This window comes from Bubalus kerabau, chromosome 9, assembly GCF_029407905.1.
Source record: "Bubalus kerabau isolate K-KA32 ecotype Philippines breed swamp buffalo chromosome 9, PCC_UOA_SB_1v2, whole genome shotgun sequence".
NCBI lineage: Eukaryota > Metazoa > Chordata > Mammalia > Artiodactyla > Bovidae > Bubalus > Bubalus kerabau.
In genome coordinates this window covers 81214992-81232257 of record NC_073632.1, presented here as the reverse complement: position 1 = coordinate 81232257, position 17266 = coordinate 81214992, and positions in this window count along the sequence as shown.

Sequence of the window (17266 nt, the reverse complement as noted above, 5' to 3'; positions counted from 1 at the left end):
CCTCTTATGGGTTTTTCTAATTTCCTACTTATCATTTCAAGTGAAGAAAAATTAAAGTCGAATTTATTAGCACAAATCTTACTGCTCATCTTTATTTTGCTCACACAAGGTCTTCAACACAAATTTAAGAGCATTGATTGTGTGTGCCTAATTACTGAAATTGCACAGCTCATGTTTTGCAGTTCATCTGTATGCTTTTCATTCTTACCAGAACAGTGGAAATGTTTCACAGAATTAACTCCTGTTTTTATTTCATTTCTTGATATGCACACATTCTACCAACACTCTCAACCTTCAGTTTACTGATGAGTAAGGAAGGCCTTAAAAAAAAAAAGAAAAAACAACTAGAAGATTTACAGAAGGCTTACTGAAGAAGGTGACAACCAAAGATAGTAGGAGTAAGCTACAGATGAGAAAGCTTCAGGATAATACCATTCTGGTAAAGAGGCAGGATTACTGTATGAGATTAAATATTCTTTAGCACACCTGATAATTTCATTTTTGGCTTATATTTTCCTGTTCTTGAGTCTTTTGGATTCCCTGTAATCAATTGACACATTTTGTAAATGAAGAGCTCATATTCATTCTGAAAATTTGATCACCTCCAGCAAATTTCAGTGTCATTCAAAAATTTCCATTGTTTGGCTATAGATTATAAACCTAATCTTGACTAAGCTATTCAGATAAACATTAAAGATGTGTTGGCAGTTCTAATACTTTTTCTAGAACCACATCTAGAAAGAAATTCGACACAGATCACTAAATCCTAGATTCAACAAAGGAGTTAAAAGTAGAAGCATTCTGGAAACATTATTTCAATCTGATAGGAAACTTTCAGTGAAATCAATTCTGAGGTCTTTGCAATAATATAATCCTTATACTTGAGTAAGAAACTAATTGAGGCTATCATTTTGTTTTTGTTCAGTCACTAAGTTCTGTCCAACTCTTTGCGACCCCATGGATTGCAGCATGACAGGCTACCCTGTCCTTCACTATTTCCTAGAGTTTTCTCAAACTCGTGTCTATGGAATTGACATTGCCATCCAACCATCTCATTCTCTACCACTCCCTTCTCCTCCTGTTCTTAATTTTTCCCAGCATCAGGGTCTTTTCCAGTGAATCAGCTCTTCATATCAGGTGACTCTTTGCATCCTATCATTTTAGGAAACCATTAGCTTGGATATTTCTCATATTTATCAACTTTTTTAGTTTTTTTTTTAGATTTTTTAGATAAGGAAATACAAATAAAATTTTAATATACTCTTAAAAAGTATTATATAAAAATTTCTCAGTTTGAAATACATTTATTCTTCAAGTTGTTTCACTATATTACAAATAAACATACTCAGAACCTAAATTGCTTACACATACATATATTCATCTTACAGGTATATGCAAGTAAATAGATATATCTACTTAAAGAACTATTATACAAGGATGGATATGTTAGATGAATGCAAAAAGGAAGGGAAAAGCATTCTCAGGGCACATATTGCACTATCTCTAATTTTGTAGCCTCAGACAGCTGGGCTATGTAGGTAGCTGATAAACTGGCCCTGCACGAAGTCATGAAGCTTGGAGCCATCCGTTGGGGAAAAGTCTGCACAGAATCTGAAGAACTAATGGCCTGTACATTTTTTGAAGATGTAAGTCCAAGAGCCAGTGTAGAAAACACAGTGTTTATTAACCACACTATTAGAATTGAATAGGTCATCATCATGTATGAAACGAGTTGCCAGTCCAGGTTCGATGCACTATACTGGATGCTTGGGGCTGGTGCACTGGGACGACCCAGAGGGATGGAATGGGGAGGGAGGAGGGCGGAGGGTTCAGGATGGGGAACACATGTATACCTGTGGCGGATTCTTTTTGATATTTGGCAAAACTAATACAGTTATGTGAAGTTTAAAAATAAAATAAAATTAAAAAAAAAAATAAAGTGATTGAAATAGTCAAAAAAAAAAAAAAGAAAGAAAGAAAAGAGGAAAATGGAGGCTGGGAAGCCAGTTGTATGAGAGAGTGTTTATAATGAGGTTTATAACAAGGACATAGATCCAGTCAGCTCTATGCACTCCATGGCCACATACATTCCCCTAAATCATAACCTCAGAACTATGCTTCATTAGTCATATGGAGAATCACAGAAGAAAATGTGGGTTGGTTTGCGCAAATAAAATGCTACCCAGGAAAAAAGCAGCTCAAAGTGTGTGCCCTGGAGACCAAGGTTCAGAAACGTTTTACACAAGGGAGAAACATAAACAGCAAGTGCCTTATGCTTTTGAATTGTTTTAATAGTAGAGGTGGCTTTCCAAACTCATTCAATTTCCCATGTGACCAAGCAAATGATCTCCAGCTACATACAGCAATGACCACAAACCCTGTATTTAGTAGATCTATATTTGTTAAACAGGAATAAATTATCCATTAAAATTTTTATTTAATATGACCTAGAATTTACCTCAGTTTTCTTTTATTATTACAAGTCTGAAGAGGAAAGAAGAGTTTAATATTGACAGATAATTTTGGACTTGACTTCTGGGAATATTTTTGTGATCCTCTTTGTGTGTGTGTGTGTAAGTTTCTTTGTGGAAAAGGACAGCCTTAAAAAGCAACTGGTCTGTTTTGTGGGCTGTTTCTGTGGTCTTGCCAGACAGTGTCTATTTATTTCTTCACAACCTGACTGAAATGCCATCGATCATGGCACAGGAATATGTGACAGAGCAAGAAAAATGCCAGCCAGATCGATCTGAATCTCAGTAAGTCCAAGGCTGCTTTTATTCTGGACATTTTCACTAATGTGTTTTTATAAATTTTAGAAAGTGGCAAAAATTGAGCAAATAGATGTTTCGTATTATCATGATTTTCATGATAAAACCACAAGGTTTGACCTTGTGGACCCTCAGAGGAACTTTGGGGTCCTCAGATACTTTGTGAATCATTTCTGTGTCAGTGATGATCGTCTTGATGATTAATAGCATTATGGATAACATATTATATACTTCATCTTCACCTTACTTGTTTTTCACTTAATGAACCATGAACCATGTGAAGTCACTCAGTTGTGTCCGACTCTTTGCTACCCCATGAACTGTAACCTACCGGGCTCCTTTGTCCATGGGATTTTACAGGCAAGAGTACTGGAGTGGGTTGCCATTTCCTTCTCTAGGGGATCTTCCCAACCCAGGGATCAAATTCGTCTCTCCTGCATTGCAGGCAGACAGTTTACCGTCTGAGCCATGAGGGAAGCCATTATGTTCTAAAGATCTATCCACATCAATAAAAGGAAAGCTTCTTCACTTGCTCTTGTAACAGCCTACTGTTTCATTGTCTGGATTTACCATAAAGTATTTTAATTGTTCTCCTTTGATAGACACTCTTTGCCCTATTTAAATTTTTTCCTATCATGAGCAACAGTGAATTACCTTCTAAATGACAGTTTTACATACAAGCAGGTATAACTGCAGGGGGAAACTGTAGAAACAAAATTCAAATTGCAATTTGTCAAATCTGGTCAAATTATCCTTAATGGAGTTTGTTCCATTTTGCATGCCTACCTAAGTTACATGAATAGGCTTTCTTCCCCAACTAGCTATTGAGAGCTTTGCTAATCTGGTAGATGAGCAGTATTATCTTAGAGTAGTTTAAATATGCATTTTTCTTGTGCTGAGTAAGGTTGAACATCTCTTCATATGTAAGGATCCTTTATATTTCCTTTTCTGTGAACTGTAGATTTTCTTTTAGGTTGTTGCTCTTTTTCTTCTCATTATCTAGGGTTTTTTTTTTAAGGATTAGAGAAAGTATACAGGAGCCTTTAAAGTACTGCTTCTGCTGTGCATTTCAGATGCTTGATCTCGACGTGTCATTTGATTTTAGATTTGCTCCTGCTGTCTTTTGCCTTCTAGAACTTTTCCATTTTTATGTAGTCTGTTTTATAAATCTTTTTCTTATCCTTGGTTTTTGCATTTTGAGACTTGGTTTAGAAAGGCTTTTTTTACCCAGAGTTGTAAGGGAACACATTGAAATTTTCTTTCTGTACCTTTACCTTCTTATATAATGGTTTACATTTAATCATTGGCACATTTGTAATGTACCTTTGTGTATAGTATAAAAGATTAACCCAGTTTAATATTTTTCTATATCCTATCCACTTTTCATAACACCATATACTGACAAAGCCCATCTTTTCCACACTGAATTAAATAATCTTTATCATGTAATAAATTCTTGAATAGATTTGGTTCCAGTAGTATATGAAAAAAATAAAAATCTCACAAGGCAATAAAATGTGTTCTAGCAATGCAAGAATCACTTAATGTTAGATGATATAGTTATGTAACTTATTAGATTAAAAGATCTTTTACCCACTATGTTGATAAATGTCAATAGTAGGATCCAATGGACTGAGGAACCAGACCAAGACACCTCCTGATAAATCAAGAAAATTTTGTTATCTGGAACCTACAGAAGGAAATTATTGCAATCATGATATACAGCAAAGAGGCCAACAGCATTCTCCAATAACAGACAGAAGACACTGGCAGATGTACAACTGCAGATAGTAAGTCCAAAGAGTTAGAGCCCTGTGAGAACTCCTAGAAGTTCAACTGACACCCTCCATGCCCAGTCTTACATTCCTGCGCCTATGGCTTTTTCCTGTGGACCACAGTGGATATTTGTGAGGGACCATGTCATCAATGTTAGGTATACCATCAATCTTGGTGGAACCCAATGCATATTAGTCTCCCTGACACAGTATATGTGTGGTATATTTCATATATTTATCCCCTTTAGTCTCTTCAAGATACACATCCTATTTCAATTATTTTTCTAAACTTAGAGCTGTGGAAAAAGAAAAAGCATCAGTTATAAACTTCTTTGGTAGTAATGTGAACAACTGCTTAGCTGTAAGAACCCAACCTATAAGAAGAAAACACATATAATTTCTCAACAGATGTTAAAAACAATTTCCTGCTAAAGAAAGACCCAAAAAAATAGAAATAGTACTAAACTAGGACTTCACCAAGGACGTATAGCCAACATTCTAATAATGAGATATTGGAAGAATTCTTACGAAGACATGAATTTTTGCGAAACTATTACTATTTATTATGTAGTGAAGGCCCTGAAAAATATACTCAGGAAAAGAAATTTAAAATATAAATATTAAAAGAGAAAAGGCAAAATCAACACTTATAGGAAATATAATAGCCATACAGGAAAGTAAAAACAAATCAATAGATACACTATAAGATACAAAAATAGTATTCTATATAAAAGCAATAACTGATAACAATGTACAAGGAAAAAAGCCTATTCACAATAGCAACAATAATAAAAACTATTAGATAGTGATAATAATAATACTTGTGTGAGATCCATATGAAGAATACAATCAAACTTTTTTTTAAGGTTGTCCAAAGAGACTTGAATAAAATGGAAAAATCAGCCATGTTCTTAGATGGGAAAACAATATTATTTTAAAAAACCCTTTAATTCTAACCCAATTAATTTATAAGTTTAATGAAATCCTAAATGCAATATTACCAGAATTTTAAATTAAGTTTAATTTTAAAAATTCTCTGAAAGATAATCTTAAAATTTAAAGAGAAAATTATGCAAAAATGTCCATAAAAGAATAGGGGAAAATCATAGTCACTGGAGCTTGCATTACTATATATGACAACCTAAAGTTTTACTAATGAAAATTGTATAATGTTGATGGTAAAGTGGACACAAAGATCAATAGACCAGGACAATCCAGAAGTCAACCATATTTGTATACAGATATATGGTAATTTAAACCAAAGGGGAAAGTTAATGAACATTACTAGAAAATTTAGCAAATGATTTGGAAAAAGAAGAGTTGACTCATTGGAAAAGACTCTGATGCTGGGAGGGATTGGGGGCAGGAGGAGAAGGGGACATCAGAGGATGAGATGGCTGAATGGCGTCACTGACTCGATGGACGTGAGTCTGAGTGAACTCCGGGAGTTGGTGATGGACAGGGAGGCCTGGAATGCTGCGATTCATGGAGTCGCAAAGAGCCGGACACGACTGAGCGACTGAACTGAACTGAACTGAAGGCTAGATATCCTACTCAATTCATACAGGTAGACATAGTCAAATTTCAGGTGGATAAGGAGCTGCTGCTACTGCTGCTGAGTCACTTCAGTCGTTTCCGACTCTGTGCGACCCCATGGACGGAAGCCCACCAGGCTCCCCCATCTCTGGGATTCTCCAGGCAAGAACACTGGAGTGGGTTGCCATTTCCTTCTCCAATGCATGAAAGTGAAAAGTGAAAGTGAAGTCGCTCAGTCGTGTCCGACTCTTAGTGACCCCATGGTTTGCAGCTTTCCAGGCTCCTCCGTCCATGGGATTTTCCAGGCAAGAGTACTGGAGTGGGGTGCCATTGCCTTCTCCGGGATAAGGAGCTATTCATAAACAAAAGTGAACTGCAAAGTAGAGGTTAGATGATTTCCAACTTGCCTAATTAATGAATTGAAATGGGATGTGTTACAAACTGGATACATAATAGACCCTTAATAAATAAAGACTCTTCATTTTCTCCTTCTTGCAATGCCCAACATGAGGTCATATTGTCCATATAAATATATTCAGAGAAGGTGATAACCTCTTGCTCATCATTTAAGTCATCTTTTACTGTCTCTAGCCTTGCGTCTAACCTGGAGCATCTCCTTATGGTAGGTTCCAATATATTGCTTATACTGTAAAATAGAGTAATTGCCTAGAGTCACAGCACATCATGGATGAAGAATCGTCCTTTAGGATTGGATTCCTAGGATTTAATATGATTTTTTTTGTGCATTCTCACATAGTTAGAGTGCCCATGGCTAGCACACAAATTGTCTGGTCATTTTCCAAACAGCCTGAATGCTTTCTGAGAAACAGAGATGAGTAAATGTTTGTTATAGTTAAACTAATATTAAGTCCCAGACTGCTCTCCTACTGGGACATTAAAACATACAGAATGATCCTAAAGAGTGTGTCTTCTTCAGAGTAAAGATAAAATGGACTAACCACTGAGTGAAAATAGCTGCAGTAAAAGTAAAGCATTCATTTGACTAAATGTTGCAGACTCTTTCTCCATAGGCCCACATAATTTTAGCAGTTCTGTGTCATATTTCATGAGTACATTTGTTGATCATGAAGTTTCAATGAAAAGCACTTTCAGTGACCAAATCTTGGAAAATTTTCACAACAGTCCATTTATACCAACTTCCATAAACTAGTATATGTTCTATATTGGTGTGTGCTTATTTATTACATATTTGCTTATTGTTGCTTGCAAATCTAGTAGGCATTTACTGAGGACATAAGAGGGATTTTCCTTTCATTTTTTGGTCTCTCACTCCAAAGCAAGAAATGTTGCCTAAGGATGCTGAAGTTGTCAAAATCCAGCATGTTCTGTATGGAATATGCCATTTTCTTAAATAGCTAACAATGTAAATCAAATACAATGCATATTGATTATGAAGTGAAATTGGAAATCTTACAACAAAGCCAATGAAATCAATGATGGAAAACTTCCAATTTATAGACGAATCTATAGACAAATGAGGACCTGGGAGAACTAGATCAATTAATAACCAAAGAATAAATAATTGACAAGAAGCATAACATAATAGGCATTTCAAAGAGATTTATTTGCCTATCAGTGTACTAAGAGAGCACTTTGGAAAATCAAAGCTCTCGAATAATTTTCAGTGACTCATGCTATGATCATTTTGCAAATGTCAGACAGGTAGCAAATTGTATACCTTGCTAGCCTGCATCTTTGTCAGAAAACTTATCTTAGAAAGAATCAACTCTTGATTCCAGTAATTACTGCGCAATGGCAATTTTAACTTGTATACCATTAGATATGAGATGGAATAGTTTTATAAGTTTTGATTTTATTTTTCGAAATAAGATAAATCTTTTATTTACTCTGTACAATGTGATTTTATTTCCTCTTTTATGTAGGTTTACTTTAGGTGAGCTTTTTCCAAGACAAATTATCTTGTGGTAATGAAGACTTGCTCTTCAGTAAACAATTAACTCTACGCTAGAAGAAATGACAAAGTATAAATTGAATAAGACAGGGTCACTGTGCTAAAGAAGCATACAGGTGAGTCAATATATATCACATTTCCTAGTTTTCTAATCTCTTTCAGGTCTTGCACACTATTTTGAGAGGAGACTCGATATTTCCCCCTAATTCCTTTTCTTTATTCCCAATAAAACTAGTAGTTTCAAGACAGTGAAGACAATGAGCACAGTGATTGCGAACTTGAGGTGAATGTTCAGGCCTTTATTAAACAAATACTGCTTATGTTTTCTTGTTTGCATTGTATAAAAATCTTATTTATTATTCTTTCTGTTTGATGGAAGGAAATGGTTTATTACTACCTGAGATCCTTTACAAATAGTGATAGAAACTCTGAGGGAAGTTGGCTTTTCTAAGAAAGTTTTATTATGTTTGAATATGAAGAGTGCACAACTTCCCAGGTGGCTCAGTGGTAAAGAATTCCCTGCCAAGCAAGAGACCTGAGTTCAGTCCCTGGGTCAGGAAGATCCCCTGGGGAAGGAAATGGCAACCTACTCCAGTATTCTTGTCTGGGAAATCTCATGGGCAGAGGAGCCTTGTGGGCTACAGTCCATGGGGTCGCAAAGAGTCAGACACAACTTAGCAACTAAACAACAAAAATATCATGAAGAATTGATTTGAAGGTTTTCCCCTCTGTATTTCTTTGTTGAAATTTTTTAGTTCTAGAACTTGTTAGGTGAAAGAAACAGAGGCTTTTTTAAAAGCATTAAAATAATTCAGCTTTTCATTCATATAAAAGAAAAAAATGTTTGAACATTTGTGTTATAAATGAATCACTATCTATACACACCACTTAGCCAGGGCAGTTCCAGAAATGATATTCCTATCTTAAATGATGATGATCAATGTCTTTTAAAATGTATTGCTAGACAGGATTTTATTGTTACTAGTAGAAATTCTACTCTCTACAATTTGTATTCAAGGCAATATTTATTTTATTTCTCACTCCATTTCTACCTCAATCTTAATATCTATGAAAAGAGAGATAGATAGCTGTGTAGGTAAAGAATATTTATAATCTCTCTGTGTTATAACTGCAATGTCTAAATAAGGAATTAAGCTTGCAGTCTAGCTCAAAGAATGATCTTCAGTTTGACCTTCAATTAGGATCACAAATTGAAGACTAGACATGCAAAACTGTTTCTGTAGAGCAAAGTTTGCTAAAGTTAGTGAAACCAGATAGATTACAACTCAGTAAAAATACACCAAGTTTGCAGTTTCTGAATGAGACGAAGAAAAATAAATTTAAAGAACAGAGAAGATTCTATTGATCAAAACTTTTTCATGACAGGGCTGTGTCTTTACACCTTTTAGTTAGTGGTGAAAGAAGATTCTGGTGACTAGCTGGGTCCTGGTTCTCTTTCCTGGCTTTCAAAGCTTGATATTTACTTGAAATGTGGCTTCTTAGTTATTCTGAGCAGAGAGTAATTTTTTCTAAAGCCACATTTTGCAAACTACTTGGAAGAGTGGTGGTGGTGTTTAGTAGCTCAATCATGTCCAACTTTGTGACCCATGGACTGTAGCCCACCAGGCTCCTCTGTCCATGGGATTTCCTAGGCAAGAATACTGGAGTGGGTTGCCAATTCCTTCTCCAGGGGATCTTCCCGATCCAGGGGCCAAACTTGTGTTTCCTGCATTGTAGACAGATTCTTTACCATATGAGCCACCAGGAAACTCACTTGAGAGAGTGCTGTCTCCCAAATATCTCGTTTTACCATCCTAAACAATCAGCAAGCAAGGCCTCTGTCTCTCTCACCGCTGTTGCACTGGTTTCTCAAGTGGCCACATTGCTCCCTTCCACCTAAGTCCTGGCAGGGCCACCTGAGGTCCTCCAGTCCTATTTTCTGCCGCAGGCATGGCAGCTGCCCAACATCACAGACAGCTCCACCATGAAGCTCTCTGGGGCTTTTCCTTTCTCCTTTGTCAAAAGCGCAACCCTCAAGGCCCAGCTTTACTCTGGACAAAACTGCCCTTTGTTATTGCCACAGTGGATGCTTCTCTACAGTGATGTAGACAGGACTCCTCTGCTTTTCTGCCTTTACTAGAATGATAAAGAACAGGAAAAAAAAAAAAAAAAAAAAAGAAATCTGTCTCATAGGCAGACACTTAAAACTTATCTGTTGTCTTATCACAGATAGAACAAAGGACTGGAGTCAGTATTTCTGTCTCTTCCTGGAAATCTGACCTTGCCAGGATATGGATCTTATAGCCTAAGTGTTTCTTATTCCTTCTCATCTGCTGCTTGTTCAATGGGAAGGAGCAACATGAGGAGCCCCAATTCTCTCTCCTGGTTCCCCACCACCATTTTCAATAATTACAACAGTCTAATCTTGTAGCAAAGGAGAAATAACTTACTCACCATGATGATCCTGGCCTCTGGTCTTAGCCTCCAGGGCACAAGCAAATTCCTTGTGTTATGTTTTTTTGGGCCAACTAATGCTTATGGCATCTGGTCCCATCACTTCATGGCAAATAGATGGGGAAACAGTGGAAACAGTGGCTGATTTTATTTTTCTGGGCTTCAAAATCACTGCAGATGGTGATTGCAAGCATGAAATTAAAAGACACTTACTCCTTGGAAAGGAAGTTATGACCAACCTAGACAGCATATTAAAAAGCAGAGGCATTACTTTGCCAACAAAGGTCCGTCTAGTCAAGGCTATGGTTTTTCCAGTGGTCATGTATGGATGTGAGAGTTGGACTGTGAAGAAAGCTGAGCACAGAAGAATTGATGCTTTTGAACTGTAGTGTTGGAGAAGACTGTTGAGAGTCCCTTGGACTGCAAGGAGATCCAACGAGTCCATCCTAAAGGAGATCAGTCCTGGGTGTTCATTGGAGGGACTGATGTTGGAGCTGAAACTCCAATACTTTGGCCACCTGATGCAAAGAGCTGACTCATTTGCAAAGACCCTGATGCAGGGAAAGATTGAGGGCAGGGGAAAAGGGGATGACAGAGGACGAGATGGTTGGATGGCATCACCGACTCAATGGACATGGGTTTGGGTGGACTCTGGGAGTTGGTGATGGACAGGGAAGCCTGGTGTGCTGCGGTTCATGGGGCTGCAAAGAGTTGGACACGACTGAGTGACTGAACTGAACTGAATTGACTGCTTATGCTAATGTGCATTTGACGTAATTACTGCTTTTTTATCCCATATATTTTAAAATTATTTATTTATTTATTTATTTTAGGCTCTGCTGGGTCTTCATTGATGCACGCAAGCTTTCTCTAGTTGCAATGAGCTGGGGCTATTCTCTAGTTGTGGTGCAGGGGCTTTTCATTGCAGTGGCTTCTCTTGTTGCAGCTCCCAGGCTCTAGAGCACAGGCTCAGTAGTTGTGGCACATGGGCTTAGTTGCCCAGGGCATGTTGGATGTTCCCAGACCAGAGATCAAACAGATGTTCCCTGCATTCCCTAGCAGGTGGATTTGTAACCACTGAACCACCAGGGAAGTCCTTTTCCCTCATATTGATGTAGATTTTTGTGATTCATCAACATTAAGCGACTACTGTGTGTGTGTTAAGGACTGTGGTGTGTTATATTGGCATGCTTTATGGTAGATTATTCAAAGAAAAGGAAAAGGAAAGAAAAGAGAAAGAGAGAAAAAAAAGAAAGGCAGTGGAGATGAAGTTAGACAACACCTTTGTCTTTGACATTTTGCCTTATGCCCCTTCACACGTGCTCTCTTCCAGCTGCCGCAAACCCCACAGCAGCTTGTCCCAGATGGCACTGGGGCCTAGGGAGTAGGAACTACTCAAGTCTGAAAGGTTTTCTCAATGTATGGATGAATGGATGGGTGACCATGTGTTTACTTTACTATTTTTAGTGTTTTCTGAAGTTAGATTATAGGTAGCATAAAAAAGCTGGGCAGGCTTGGCCTCCAGAGTTTGTTGCTCATTACTATATAGTCTGGAAAACAACAACAAAAAATATGACCATCGATTTTTATTGGTGACACTGCAGATCAATTCACATCTCTGTGTGAAAGGCTCTACTTTCTTTCCATCTCAACACAACATGAAGAAATAACAGGTCCTTACTGTGGTCTCCAAAGCCCTACATGATCACCCCTACTGACTATTCTGACTCTTCTAGCTGCCATACTGTTTCTTTCTCTCAAGAATCTAGTCGACATTGACTTTCTTGCTCTTTTCTGAACATGCTGTTATATACTTATCTCAGAATCTTTCCACTTACTCTTCCCTTTGCCTGGATCTCCCTGCACCTAGGCTTTCTTACAAAGATTGCTGCTCAGACATCGCTTTAAAGAAAGGCTTTCCCCAACCATCCTTTCTAAACCAGTTCCCCTTTCATATTCCCATAACCAGTTTTATTCTATTTTTATAGCACTTACCATCTTTTGTTATATGTTTGTTTATGGTCTGTCTCCCAGATTGGAATACAAACGTCTGAACTGAGATTTTGTTCCTGGTCCCTATTCCTAGCACTTACAACAATACTCAGGACAAACCAAAGAGTCACCATCATCAGTGGCCCTCCCTGGGAATGTACCATTTAAGTGTGCTTTTGCCAAATTCTGGCTTCTAACTTATGCATCTCCAAGCTTGAGGATGCTTTCTAGAAACTGTAGGCTATCTTGTCCACCTGTGCATCTGACTTGAGGATTGGTATCTCTCCCCAAACATCAAAGTGCTACTTTCAGTTGATGATTCTCCACATTTGCTGTATAAATACCACAGCTCTGTAGCCCTTGAATTGAGGGAGAAGGAGTACTTCTGAGACTGAAGTAGCTGTTTTAACCACACACCGTTTATTGGCTAGCATCCCTTCCCAGTGGACTTTCCTGGTGGCTCAGTGGTAAAGAATCCTCCTGCCAATGTAGGAGATGTGGGTTCAGTCCCTGGGTCAGGAAGATCCCCTGGAGAAGGAAATGGCAACCCACTCCAGTATTCTTGCTTGGAGAATCCCATGGATAGAGGAGCCTGGTCGACTACAGTCCGTGGGTCACAAAAGAGTCCGACACAACTTAGCGACTAAACAACGACCATCTCCTCTCAGTATCAGTTCTCCAGTCTCCTGCCAACTTGCACCCCTCAAGTAAACATTTTGCCTCAAACTCTCATCTCAGGATCTGTTTGGGGCCACCCAAACCAATCTAATCAAGATTTTGTTATTGTTGAATGAACTACTCAGTTCAGTGGATTCTAGATACATGTTTAGAAAAAAGGCTGAAGAGGAGACGGTGCAGCGTAGTTTCACAGAAACTATGTAGAAGGTGAAAAGTTTGCTCAGCAGCCAAGGGATGAGGCTAGCGCAACCTAGGGAGGAGATAAGATGGTTAGAATATGAAAAAAATGAAGATGAACTCTTGGCAACATCTGGAAATCAGTTTCTGCAACGGAATCTTCAGAAATCTATAAAGCTGAGAAAAAAAAAAAAAGAAATCTATAAAGCTGAATACAGAAACATGGACACTCAACACTAACTTCTCATGTGAAACCTGGGGAGTTGCACAGGGCCACACATTCAGAATGACCCTTGTTGTCATTCAGTCACTAAGTTGTGTCTGACTCTGTGAATGACCCTGACTTAGCTTAATGCTCTGCTGTTGCTGTCTTGAAATTCGTAATAATATATATATATATATTTTTTTTTTTTTAATCAAGGAGCCTTACATTTTCATTTTGTACTGAGTCCCACAAATAATCTAGCCAACCTTAGGCATGTCATATTTTCTCATTGCAGTTGAGGAAGATGCATAGAATATAAAGAATTTGGAACAAAAGAAATAGATACTTTAGTACTAGATGGTAGGTCACTAAAAATCACTAAGATTCTTCCTATAGTCTACTTGAAGAGTGCTTTTTCTTATTTCAGGTAATTATAGCTGTCTTAGAAGCAGAAATAAGTGATCCATTTTTGGATGGATGTGATATGTATTCTTAGTTTACAGTTTGATTTATTCAGAGAAAAAAATGCAATTGATACAAACTACTACAAAAATGCAATTGAAAAAACTATGATGGAACAGTTACAAAAAAGCCATATTTCTCACCTTCATTGACCTGTTATATTCTGTTTTTGCGGAATGTGCCTTATTTGCTGTAGTGACTTTTTAATTGATCATTCATCTGACATTCCAGTTTTGCCAAGAATTTTTGGTATTTCCAATCTGACAACTGGCATATAAGATGTTATTTTTTAAGATACACTATTTTGTTTGTTTCCAGCTAAAACACTGAAGATTTTAAATGGTACACTGAAATACTAAAAAAGATGTCTGTTGATATGTAAAAGAGAAACATGCTCGAGAAAAAAACAATGATCCCTTATAGGAAATTTGGTTTGTGGATTTTCAAGCAGCGTGGCAAGAGAGTAAAGTATTGTAGCATTTTCCACTAACTAAAAACAGATGTCATGTGATGATGGGTGTTACATTTGCAGCTGACACCCACTTCAAAGAACAGGTGCCTCTAGATGTTTAAAAAAGAAAAAGCAGCTCTTGTACCAGTCTGTAGCAGCTTCAGGAAGTGATGAGTGGGAGCAATGGGAAAACTAGCTCAGCAGCAGCTCTGGGTCACTATGCCAGGAAGGTACATCAGGGCACTTAGGTTCTCATTGTACTTACTCCTGAGTGAGCCTTCAGAGTCAGAAGCTATATTGCTGGATGTTAGCATTTATTAAAAAGTAATGACTATACATGCAAAAGAATGATGTTGGAGTCTTACCTTACGTTGCATACAACAACTAGCTAAACATAGATGACAGGTCTAAACGTGAGAGATAAAACATAAAACTCCTAGAAGAAAATAAGGAAAAACTTCATGACGCTGCCTTGCCAATGATTTCTTAGATAAGACACCAAAAACATAGGCTACAAAGGAAAAAAAATAGATAAATTAGATATCAAAATTGCAAAGTTTTATCCATCGAAGGACACAACAGAGTGAAAAGGCAGCCCACAGGTTAGAGAAAACATTTGCAATCCATATAGAGATTAATATCCAGAATATATAGAGAATTCCTCCAACACAACAGCAATGAATAAACAAACTCAAATTAAAAATGGGCAAAGGACTTGAACAGATAGTTCTCCAAAGATGTGTAAATGGCCAACAAACACATGAAAAAACATTCAACATAATAGTCATTAGGGAAATGGAGATCAAATGAGATCTCCACAATGAGATCTTTTTACCCATTAGGATGGCTATTTAAAAAAAAAAGCAAGCTTTGTCAAGGAAGTGGACAATTTGGAATTGTTGTGTATTACTGGTGGGAATGCAAAATGGTATAGCCAACTGTGGAAAACATTATGGCAGTTCCTGAAAAAATTAAGCAAAATTATCATATAATCCAGCATTTCTACTTCTGAGTATATGCTCACAAAAATTGAAAACAGGCACTTTAACAAGTATTTGTGTGCCAAAGTTCACGGTTACATTATTCACAATTTCCAAAAGGTGAAAACTATCCAAATGTCCATGAACAGAAAAATGGATAAATGAAATGTAATACATATATTATATTATACATATATGTGTATATATATGCACGCACATGTATACAATGGAATATGATTTGACATTAAAAAGGAATGAAGTTGACATATGCTACAACATGGATGAACTTTGAAAACATTATGCTAAGTGAAATAAGCCTGATATAAAAGGACAAATACTATATGATTCCCCTTAAAAGAGGGACCTAGAATAGGCAAATTCATAGAGACAGAAAGGAAAATAGTGGTTACTATGGGCAGGAGGAGTGCAGAATAGGGAGTTAATTGTTTAATGTGCTCAAAGTTTCCATTTGGAATGATGAAAAATTCTGGGTATGGGTGATATTTATGGTTGCATAACATTGTGAATGTAATTAATACCACAAAGCTGTACACTTAGGCATGGTTGAAACAATGGATTTTGTTTTATGTATATTTTAACACAAACACAGAAAGAAAAAAAATCATTTAATCAGAAAAAGGTAGTGACTTTACTGCTGCTGATGCTAAGTCACTTCAGTCGTGTCCGACTCTGTGCGACCCCATAGATGGCTGCCCACCAGGCCCCTCCATCCATGGGACTCTCCAGGCAAGAACACTGGAGTGGATTGCCATTTCCTTCTCCAAAAGGAACTATAGAAAGAAAGAAAGTGAAGTCGCTCAGTTGTGTCCGACTCCTTGTGACCCCCATGGACTGAAAATATAATGCAAGAAAAAAATGAAAATGAACTGAAGAAATTACTGAAATTAAGAGAAATGTTTCATTTTATCTCAAGACGATTGGTTAAGAAAAGAGGATGGAATTTTATTTTTAAGCTACATGTTTCAATTTTAGACAATGTATGGATTGACTCCATGCAATGAAAGAAAGGTGATTAGTACTCCTACACTCTCACCTCTTTCACTCCAGTCTTGCAATTTTTGTTCCTTATACTATTTTCACTTTGTTAGAATTTATAGTATTTATATTCTATTCTGAAAATACAGTCTCCCAAATTTTTTAGTCTTAATTTATGTATTTAAACAGATTTAATGACCATCATCAGTCTTTTCCCCTACAGTCTCTTTTGCTGAAACTTTAGTTTTGAGTCCCGTCCAAGTTGGTTAGCTTTCATTGTTAAAAGTGTTTTTTTAAGAAGAGTTCTTTTCCCTGAATGCTTTCACACTGAAGAATGCATGCACCTGTGCACCTGAATGTCTACTTGGCAGGGAACAATATTCTTGAGTCATATTTTCTCTCCTTTCAGTTCAGTTCATTTCAGTCACTCAGTTGTGTCCGACTCTTTGTGACCCCATGAACCGCAGCACCCCAGGCCTCCCTGTCTATCACCAGCTCCTGGAGTTCACCCAAACCCATGTCCATTGAGTCAGTGATGCCATCCAACCATCTCATCCTCTGTCGTCCCCTTCTCCTACTGCCCTCAATCTTTCCCAGCATCAGGGTCTTTTCCAATGAGTCAGCTCTTCACATCAGGTGGGCAAAGTATTGGAGTTTCAGCTTCAACATCAGTCCCTCCAATAAATACCCAGGACTGATCTCCTTTAGGATGAACTGGTTGGATCTCCTTGGAGTCCAAGGGACTCTCAAGAGTCTTCTCCAACACCACAGTTCAAAAGCATCAATTCTTCGGCGCTCAGCTTTCTTCACAGTCCAACTCTCACATCCATACATGACCACTGGAAAAACCATAGCCTTG